The sequence below is a fragment of the Peromyscus maniculatus genome, chromosome 10 (assembly GCF_049852395.1).
Source record: "Peromyscus maniculatus bairdii isolate BWxNUB_F1_BW_parent chromosome 10, HU_Pman_BW_mat_3.1, whole genome shotgun sequence".
NCBI classification, from domain to species: Eukaryota; Metazoa; Chordata; class Mammalia; order Rodentia; family Cricetidae; genus Peromyscus; species Peromyscus maniculatus.
This window is the reverse complement of record NC_134861.1, coordinates 6978452-6989649: the sequence shown is the minus strand read 5'-3', so window position 1 is coordinate 6989649 and position 11198 is coordinate 6978452. Positions and strand designations below refer to the sequence as shown.

Genomic DNA, 11198 nt, shown 5'->3' with positions numbered 1-11198 from the left:
TGAGCCAGCCTGGTCTACAGAGTGAGTTCCAGGACAGCCAGGGCTGTTGTACAGAGAAATCCTGTCTGGAAAAATAAATAATAGTGAAAAATTTAAAAAAGTGTTAAAGAAGGTTACCTTCTACTGACCAAGGGGAACAATCCATCAAGAGGACATTGCAATTCTAAACATAAGCACCAAACACAGGGACATCTGGTTTCATTAAACAAATACAGCTAGACATAAAGTCACAGGTTAGTTCCAGCACAATAGTGGGTAACTTCAATAGCTCACTCTCACAGCAGGCGATTCCCTGCAAAAACCAGAGAAACATCTGAAATAAGTGACATCACAGGGCAAATGGACTTAATATACATCTACCAATCATCCTATCAAAACACTTCAAAATACATATTCTTGGCAGCCCATGGAACTTTCTCCAAAATCAGTTATACTGTTAGGACACAAAGCAAGTCTTAACAAATGTAGCAAAATTGAAATAATTCATTGTATTTTATCAATCACAGTGAAATAAAACAGATCAAGAAAAACTGGAGGATATGCTTTAATTGGTGGATATTAAACAACATACTATTGAATAATGAATTAGTCATTGAAGAAATCATGAAGGAACTCAAAACATACCTAAACCCAAATGAAAATGAAAATACAACATACTAAAGTCCATAGGACATAATGAAAGCAGTCTTATGAAGGGGGTTTATAGTTCTACGTGCCTACATTAAGAAATCAGAAAAAGCTGGGTGGTAGTGGCACATGCCTTTAATCCTAGCACTCAGGAGGCAGAGCCAGGTGGATCTCTGTGAGTTCAAGGCCAGCCTTGTCTACAGAGCGAGATCCAGGACAGGCACCAAAACTACACTGAGAAACTCTGTCTTGAAAAAAGAAAAAAAGAAGGAAGGAAGGAAGGAAGGAAGGAAGGAAGGAAGGAAGGAAGGAAGGAAGGAAGGAAGGAAGGAAGGAAGGAAGGAAGGAAGGAAAAGAAATCAGAAAAAGGAGTATTCATTTAAACTGAATATAAATGTTGGATTGTCAACCTTCAGGTGGCACTAGTTTTGAACTGTGCTGTTTTCTGGGTGTCACTGGGATTGCAGAACCCCCCTCTGCAGAGGAGCTGGACTCCTTCAAATACAGTGACCTGCAGAATTTAGTCAAAGGCTGGGCCTCAGGCTAACCTGAGGGCAGACAAGTTGTTCAGAGCCCTGAAAGCCCACCTGAATCCAGAAACAATGAAAGAAAAAAAACAGGATGAAAGTCAGCCTTCTGCAGTCTCCTGTGAGGAGACTGAGATATTAACAGGGAGGAGCAAGCTGAGAGGGAGCCAGCTGGTCATGTCATCAAAATGAGGAAGTACAAGACAGGCCATGGAATTCCTAACTCACAGGATCATTCTGAGGTAAAAAGAAGTGATCCTACTACATTCCAGAATCAAGAAAAGCAGGAAAATCAAGTCCTCAGAACTACCACAAGAGTTCTTTCTCTGCCAGAGCAGAGCCAAGGAGACCCAAGCGCAGCTTCCTCAGAAAGAAGTGAGATTAAAGGACATAAAGATTCAAAGAGGTCTCTCTGCACAGATGGGCTTTCCAAACTTGGGAACAATAAAAAAATTGCAGCCGCTACACCAAACTTAAGAGGCTTCATGAGGCTCGTTTTAACAAAATGGAATCAGTTGATGTCTACACTGTAGAACACGTAAAGAACTGAAGCCGCTCGACAGTAGGGATAGTGGCCCCAGTTCCACCGAGAGGAAGACTGTCCTGTGCTCCTGACAGGCCGCAGTTGTCACAAGGCCAGCCCCATGGCCCTCAAAGTCATGGTACTTTGTGGCTGAAAGGGTCAGATGCTCACTCTGTGCTTTCCGCAACTAAAATGAATGTCGGGTTCACAGCTGCTTCTAAAGATAATGAACATTAGGGTCCACTTGACCATGCCTCCAGCCAGCAAGTCTCCATCTGTGACCGACCCTACCTGGGAGTGCTTTCAGAAGGGCAGGCTCTGTTCAGGACACCCAAGTTACAGACCCCTGAGGATTTCTCCTGCGATTCTTACCATTCAAGTTGACAGCTGAAACAACACAGGCTCCAGACCCTCTGAGAAACCAGCAATTGATCTCAAAGCAAGGTTGTCTCATCCCCACAACTACAAGCCACACAGAGGAAAGCTGAAGGCTTGGGGGCAATCCAAAGAGAACACTTCTCGGAATGTATGTGTAAGCAGAGTTAGCTTCCCCGGGAAAACTTACAAACCCTCATCTCCAGAGCATGGAGGAACAGAAGGAGCCAAGCATGAACAGAGAGGGACGTGAAGGCTTTGGAAACCCCAAGAAACCTGCTTGAAGCTCAGGAGTCCTGTCGAGTCCTCTACTCCCAACTCCTTGTCCTTTTGCAAACATTTATGCTCCTCTTGCCTTTAGCCAAAAGCTCTTTTTCTACCGTGCCTTTTGGTCATAATTTGTGGAACATCTGTTCTTGTGTGCCATCGCTCTGAGAATACATTCTCACATTAAAGCCCATAACTAAAGTGGTTTTCACTCAATGTTCCACTCTAAGAGACCTGTCCTCTGGATTCTTAATGTAGGTTTTGCATGTCAAGGTCCTGCTAGTTCTAACAGAGACAACCTGCATCCTTTCTGGACAAGAGCATTTCCCTCATGGCAGCAAGCCATAGCAGAAGCTTAGCAAGAATATGAGTGAGATAAAGTTCACAGGAAAAGGGAGGCTGGGGAGGCCACCTCTTTGTTCACTAGTCTGGAAAATCTAAGAATCTCATGGAAACCTTACTGAGTTGGTTATGGATCAATATTTTATCAAGGTGAAAATGTTTTAGCTTATAAGAGACTTGTTCAGATCATTTCATTAATTGCTACCTGTCACTCTTAATATTCTCAAAATAGAATTCCTCAGTCTTTTCTGCTTGCTAAATAAAAGCCACAGGGCAGAGGGTGTGCCTCGTGGGCTGTACAGCACTTGTCTACCACATACCAGACCCTAAATTTGATCCCTGGTACCACCAAAAACAAAACTGAGAACAGTTGCTGTAATCTCTCTCAGATTTAAACTTTACTAGTTGTAGGAGGAGAGGAGAGTAGCTAAGCATAGCTCTTTGGTTTTTGCTCTGAGTTTGAGTAGAGATTGAGTTGTGTGTAATGCTTATGATTTTCATAAATGATTTTTTTTCTTACTGTGGAAAAATTATCAGAAAGAGGAGCTGGAGGGACAGCCATAGTTAGGAGCACAGACTGCTCTTGCAGAGGACCTGAGTTCAGTTCCCAGCACCCATGCCAGGCAGCTCACATTTACCTGTAACTTCATCTCCATGGAATCTGATGCCCCCTTCTGGCCCCATAGGCACTGCACTCACATTGCACATAATCCCACACACATACACATTAAATAATTTAAAATCTTTTTTTAAATCAGAAGAAAAGCCAGGAGGTGGTGGTATATGCCTTTAATCCTACACTCAGGAGGCAGAGGCAGGCAGATCTTTGTGAGTTTGAGGACAGCCTGGTCTACAAAGTGAGTTCCATGACAGCCAGGACTACACAGAGAAACCCTATCTCGAAAAACAAAAACAAAAACAAAACAAAAAACAAAAAACCAAACAAAATTCAGAAAAAAATTGGAAAGGTAACTCAGTAAAATGTTTGCCTCACAAGCGTGAGGACCTGAGTTCAACCCTCCAGAACCCATGGCTTGTCTGTTTGTTTTTTTAAAAGCCCATTTAAGAAGATGTGGTGGTCTAGATTGTAAATCTAAACACTGATAGAGGAGATAGAGACAAAAGGATCCCCAGGGCTGCTCACAACCTTCTTAACTCCAGTTCCAGGGGATCTAAAACCCCCTCTTCTGGTCTCCACAGGCACTGCATACATATGGTATACAGACATACACACAGGCAAAACACTCAAACACAAAATAAAATCTCATAAAACTAAATCTCCCAACCAAAGAAAGTCCAGGTCTCTATGGATTCACTGTTGAATTCTACCAGACCTTCAAAGAAGAGCTAACACCAAGGTTTCTCCAACTAGTCCATAAAATTGGAAATGGAGGAACAGTATCAAACTCTGTATGAAGCCAGTATTATTCTGAAACTAGAACAAGATAAAGACATAACAAAAGGAAGAACTATATCGACCAATTTCCCTGATGAACATAGATACAGAAATTCCCAATAAAATACCTAACCAAATTCAAGAGCATGTCAAGGAGAGTGGAGTGATAGAACAGCAGTTAAGAGCACTTGCTGCTCTTCCAGAGGATCCAAGTTCAGATTCCAGCATCCACATTCAGCAGCTCATAGCCACCTGGCCTCCAGGAGGACCTGTTCACACATGGCAAACACAGATATATATGTACACATAGATAAAAAATATTTTTAAAACACTGTGGTGGCTTGAATGAGCATGGCCCCCATAGGCTCCTATGTTTGAATGCTTGGTCCCCAGTTAGTGGAACAGTTTGGTAAGGATTAGGAGGTGTGGCCTTATTGGATGAGGTATGTTACTGGAGTGGGATTTGAGTTTCAAAGTCCCACATCCAGGTTCAACCTCTGTCTCTTTGACTGCTGCCTGTGGATCAAGATATAAAGCTCTCAACTTCATGCCTACCTCTTGTATAATATTGGAGGGACCAGCCTTAATACCATACATCCCAGGGACTCAGGAGAGAAACTACGAATGGTGAGGACTATTTTCGGGAAATAGAATCTCAGCACACAGAGCTCTTAGTCTATTCACTTTAATTCCTCTGGGATAACATCCTATTTACACAGCTTCAGTTCTGTTCTCATGCCTAGCTCCTTTCTTGCCTGATTTCTCTCTATATTTATCTACTGCTCCCTCTAAGTTCTATCTTAATTCTCTCATCTTAATTCTGCCTCATCTAGGTCCTTTTCATCTTGTTCTTACCCAGTTAGTACTTCCCCATCTTCCATCTCGTCCACACATTCTCTCTGGTCAAAATCCTCCTTATCCTTCTCCGTTCTCCATCTCTATGTTCTACATATTCCTCCTAAGTATCCTAGAAATCCAGTTATAAACCCAAGCAATAGCAGTCCCCTGGTCAAGCAAGGTCATCAAGCTTGAATTCTACGGAGTCATAAAGGCAGGTAAGAATTTTCCTCAAGCAGTGACCACCAGGCTTCCAGGGTCAAATGAAGGGGCGATAAGAATCACATAGAGGGGCAGTAATTGTTAATTATCATTTGCAATCCAAAAGGGAAATGACTAATGAATTAACTAAATTCGGGTAATATCTAAGAAGAGGGATCTTATGTGCTCAACTATAATCTTAAACATGATTGGTAAAATATGTCAATCTATAAGTTGCTAGGTCAATGGGAGAAAATAAAACTGTCTTCTTTTTTCCTGTGGCTCCTATCTGTCCAAGCTATCTGCCGTTTTTTCTGCAGGGTGGGGGAAGGTGTGCTCGGTTGCTAGGCAACCTGTGTACAGCTAGATGCCTCTGGTGATAGTTAAAGGGAGATCTGGAACTAGAGGTAAGATTGGGAAAGGAGGAAGTTAGGCTTAATTGGCACAGCCGCCAGGCTTTCTCAAACAGGTAGTCTGGATACTTAGGTCTGTTCTTAGAGAGCACAGAGGTATCTCTGATAAGGTACTTTCCTCCAACTGTGGATGGACCTGGCCGGATGCTGCCAATGATAATTACAGGGAGGCTTGAACTGGGGTTCTGGCTGTGCATAGCTGTCAGTGCCCAAGGTTACCTAAATATTCCTTTAGTAGAGGGGATAAGGTGCCCAATAAAAGCTACAATAGCACACAAGAAACTCATAGCAGGAAACAGCTAATAATCAAAAGCCAAATATCACCAAGACTCCTTGAGCCTCAGCTTGACCTCTGGAAGACCCTTGGCTTCTTCCAGGTATTAACTTTGTCATAATCAGCTGAAATCCTACTTTGTATATTCTTTGCAGCTTGCAGCACCTAACTACCTGCTGCTATGCTTCTGGCCATGAAAATCATTGACTAACCTTCTGAAACTGTAAGCAAGCCCCCAGTGAAATGCTTTCTTTTATAAGAGTTGCCTTGGTCATGGTGTCTTTTCATAGCAATAGAGGTGTAACTAAGACAAACACAGAAAAAAAAATCACAATGATCAGGCTGGCTTTATTCCAGAAATGAAGAATTGTTCAACATACACAAGTAGGTAGATATAATACATCACATAACCAGATGCAAGGACAGAAATTACATGGTCATCTCAATTGATGTAGACAAGGCTTTTGATAAAAACCCAACACCTCTTTATGATAAAAAGCCTCAAATAAATTGGGAATAGAAAGAATGTATCTCAATTTAATAAAGGCTATAGGCAGCTATACTAGATGGGCAAAACTTCAAAGCATTTTCACTAAAGTCAGGAACAAGACAAAGCTGCCCATTTGTTCCATTCTTATTCAACAAGTGGTAGAAGGAATTCAATTGAAATAAGAAGGAAGAATTCAAAGTATTCTTACTTGCAGATGTGATTTTACTTAAGAGACCCTAAAGATTTCACCAGGAAATTCTTAGAAATGATGAATAATGTCCACAAAGTGGCAAGATACAAAATTAGCATATAAAATTAATAGTAATACACGGTCTCAGTTACTTTTCCATTGCTGTGATAAAACACCATGACCAAGTCAACTTATTGCTATGGAATAATTCTTTTCTACACTATGAATATGTATTACTTTCATTGGTTAATAAAGAGCTGACAGGCTGGTAGCTGGGTAGGAAGTTAGGCGGGAAAGCCAAACTGAGAATGCTGGGAAGGAGAAGGGCAGAGTCAGGAGTTGCCAGCTAGATTCAGAGGAAGCAAGATGAGAATTTCGTACTGAGAAAAAGTACCAAGCCACATGGCTAAACATAGATAAGAATTATGGGTTAATTTAAGTGTAAGAGCTAGTTAGTAATAAGCCTGAGCTGCCAGCCAAGCATTTATAAGTCACATTAAGCCTCTGAGTGGTTATTCGGTAACTGGCAGGCAGAAGAGAACTGTCCATTTACAACTTATTTTTAAAAAAAAAGCATTTAATTTAGGGCTTGCAGTTTCAAAGGGTTAGAATCTATGATAGCAGAACAAAAGCCAGGTGGCAGTAACAGCTAAGAGAACATCTTGACCCACAGGAGGAGGCAGAGAGAGCTAACTGAGAATGGCTTGGGCTTTTGAAACCTCAAAGCCCAACCCTAGTGACACACCTCCTCCAACAAGATCACACCTCCTAATCCTTCCCAAACAGTTCCAGCTATCTGGGGACCAAGTATTCAAATATATGTGCCTATGAGGGTCATTTAAACCACCACACACACTAAAAACTAAATCAGAGAAACCCATTCACAATCACCCCCCATTGCAAAAAAAGAAAAAAAAAACACTCAGAAGAAATCAGACCAAGAAATAAAAGATCTCTACAATGAAAACCTTACAACACTAAAGGAAGAAAGAGAGGCACACACTACAAGATAGAAAGACTTCTCATGCTCATGGTTTGGAAGAATTGACATTGTAAAAATGGCTATCTTACCAAAAGTAACCTAAAGATTCAATGCAATTTCATCAAAATTTGATGCCATTCTTCATAGAAATAGAAAAGATCTGAAAATTCATTAAGAAACACAAAAGACCTCACATAGACCAAGCAAAATTGAATAAAATAAGAGCGATGTTGGGGGAACCTCCATACCTGACTTCAAGTTACACTCCAGATCCATAGTAAACAGTATGGCACTGGCGTAAAAGCATGCTGTAGACTGTGGGAGAGAATAGAAGATCCAGGTATGAACAAACGCAACGACAGCAACTTGATTTTTGACAAAGAGGCCAAAAATACACATTGGGAAAAGACTCCCTCAACAAATGGCGATGGAAAACTTGATAGCTACATGTGGAAGTATGAAGGCAGATCCTTGTCACCTGTGATGAGCAAAAGCCAGCTCCAAAAAGATCAGGGACCTTAAATGTTACCTGAAAAACTGCAGAAAACACTTCACGATGTAGGTGAGGACCTTCAGGGTAAGAGTCCAGTCACTGGGGAAATAAGGAAACAATGGCTGAAACAGGACCTGTGAAGTTAAAACAATTCTGTACAACAAAGGACATGGGTAATCAAGTGAAGAAACAGACTACAGAATGGGAGAAAAATCTTCATCGGCTACATATTTGACAGAGATTGGTATTTAGAATATACGAAGAACTAAAGAAAACTCAAATTTAAAAAGAACTAATGTTAGAACAGTGAGTTTGCAAAAGAAGAAATAAAAATAGCCAATAAATGTTTTTAAACATATTCAACATCCTTAGCCATCAGGGAAATTCAAATTAAAACCACTATGATATCCCCCTTAACCCAGTCAGAATAATAGCTCAGGAAGGGTGCCAAGAGATGCTCTAAGGGAGAGAGGGGTGAGCCAACAACAGGACACATGTGACATGAAAATAGAAAGGGGAATATTAGAGCAGGGAAGATTTATGTGGATTAGAAGAGGGAGGGTAGAGGAAGGTAAAAAACTAAATATAGGGCTGGAGGGATGGCCCAGTGGTTAAGAGCACTTGCTGCTCTTCCAGAGGACCCGGGTTCAATTCCCAGCACCCACATGGCAGCTCACAACTGTCTGTAATTCCAGTTCCAGGGGGTCTGACACCCTCACACCAATGCACATAAAATAAAGTTTAAAAATATTCTAAAGAAAAAAAAAACTAAATATATTTGAAAATCCCATAAAGAAACCAAAGCCCGCGTCCTGTCCCAGAGCAGCTCTTAACTACGAGGCCATGTCTCCAGCCTCCTGTTCTTTCAACCTTTTGTGGAGGATCACTACAGGTAACCCTGCACAGACACCCTTCTGTCCGGGAGCTCTTGTTTCTGCAAGGTGGTGCAGGAAGGGCTACATTGTTCTGTTTGCCTTAAAGAGCCAGCCTGTGCGCAGGCTTACCAGCCCTTCTATGGGGCCAAGTACCTGAGACCTCTTGGGTTTCACAACTTTATCTTTATCTTGGTAATTTAAAATATAATTTACCTTAATTTTTAAAAATTTCAACATAGGCCACAAGAAGCATAAACATGCAAAATAAATTATATGGTTATGATTGAAAATACCTGAGACCGTTCAGTTATTTCCAAATCTACAAATGGAACATGATTCCTATCAGAACTCTAAAATATTTAAAAAAATCTGACCAGTGATTGTGAGAAGACTGCTTGCCAAAAAGAGAAAAAGAAAAAGTATAATTTGTTTTTTAAAGAATTGATGGGGTGGGGTTGGGGATTTAGCTCAGTGGTAGAGTGCTTGCCTAGCAAGCTCAAGGCCCTGGGTTCGGTTCTCAGCTCTGGGGTTAAAAGAATTGATGGGGTATTTGAGGCCAGCCTGGTCTACAGAGTAAGCTCTAGGACAACCAAGGCTACACAGAGAAACTCTGTCCTGAAAACCCTCCCCCACCCCTACCCCCCTAAAAAAGCCAGGTGGTGGTGGTGCATGCCTTTAATTCCAGTACGAGGCAGGTGGATCTCTGTGAGTTCAAGGCCAGTCTGGTCTGCAGAGTGAGTTCTAGGACAGCCAGAGCTACAGAGAAACCCTGTCTCAGAATACGCCCCCCCCCCCAAAAAAAAGAACTGATAAGCTAGAAGGCTTCAGGCAGCCTCCATTTCCTACAGGTTCCTCAGGTCAGCACTTACCATGCTGTGGACTGTGCTTGTCTCGTACCTGCCGTGCATCCTGTAAGCCTGCAAGGTGTCTGTCATCCACATGGGAGCATGCCTGGTGTCTTCCTCAGAATGGTGCTCCGTAAGTGGTTGTAGAATCAGTCAATTCCAGGCCAGGAAGACTAGAGAGGAAAAGCAGGCAGCACTAACTACTGTCGTGCTAGCTTGGGTGGGTAAGAGCTGCATGAGATGAGCCAGGAAACTCCTGATTTTCCTCAAACTATAGAGCCCAAATGGTTGCTCCTGACAGACTGGGGTAGGTGTCTAGAAGAATCATCTCTACAGGAAAGAAGAGACCTAGAGGATCCAAGGAGAGGGGAGGAGATGATACCAGAGACAACTTTCAACACATAACCTATAGAATGACATCAATAAATAATAACTGCCTTTTTAAATATTTTATTTTTCATGTGTATAAACCTTTTGCTGCATGTGTCTGTGCATGCATGTAGTGCCCATGGAGGCCAGAAGAGGGTGTTGGATCCTCCTCCTCTGGAACTGGAGTTACAGATGGTTGTGAACTGTCATGTGAGTGATGGGAATCAAACCTGGGTCCTCTGCAAAATAGCCAGTGCTTTTAACTGCTCAGTCATCTCTCCAGCTCCAGAAGTACTTCTTTTTATTAAACTAGCATGTCAACAAAATCCAATAAAAACAGAGCTAAAATATAACAAACATTCAACCCACTGTTTACATTGAAAAGATTTCTCAGGCATAAGAAAGAGGTGGCTCAGTAGAGCACTTTAGAGCATGTGCAAGGTCCTGTGTTCCATCCTCATCACCAGAATTTTCACAAATACAAATAAGACAATATCAAATAGAATGTAGCCACTTATAAAAGACATACTGCTAAGTGGTAAATTCATGCCCAATTGGGTTTTAAAAATGCAAAAATTAGCCAGGCGGTGGTGGTGCACGCCTTTTATCCCAGCACTTGGGAGGCAGAGGCAGGCGGATCTCTGTGAGTTCGAGGCCAGCCTGGGCTACCAAGTGAGTTCCAGGAAAGGTGCAAAGCTACATAAGAGAAACCCTGTCTCGGAAAACCAAATAAATAAATAAATAAATAAATAAATAAATAAATAAATAAATAAAATAAATAAATAAATAAAATGCAAAAATTGGTTAAAAAAGAAAACTAGACATATATAGTAGACAAAGTTGAAAAATATTTTGTTAAAATTTTATGTGTTTAGTTGAATGTATGTATGTACACCACATACAGGTCTGGTACCCAGAATGGTCAACAGAGAGCATCAGCACCCCTGGAACTGGAGTTACTGACAACTCTGAGCCGCCATATGGGTGCTAGGAATCAAACCCAGGTCCTCTGAGAGAGCAGCCATGCTCTTAGCCATTAAGCCATCTCTCCAGCCCCAAAGTTTTTAGACACAACCACGAGCTGGAAAAACTGTAAGGAATATTTGTGCTTCACAGACATGTTACTAAGTCAGGGAGCCTAACCAAAGGTTTTTAGTACGCTCTGCATAGGC

General features: G+C 41.6%; 1 pseudogene; it reads left to right on the top strand.

Annotated features, from left to right (window-relative positions):
- The first annotated feature begins 959 nt into the window (after positions 1-959).
- LOC107400661 (nucleolar and spindle-associated protein 1 pseudogene) lies at positions 960-2020 on the top strand (annotated as a pseudogene).
- The last annotated feature ends 9178 nt before the right edge of the window (positions 2021-11198 follow it).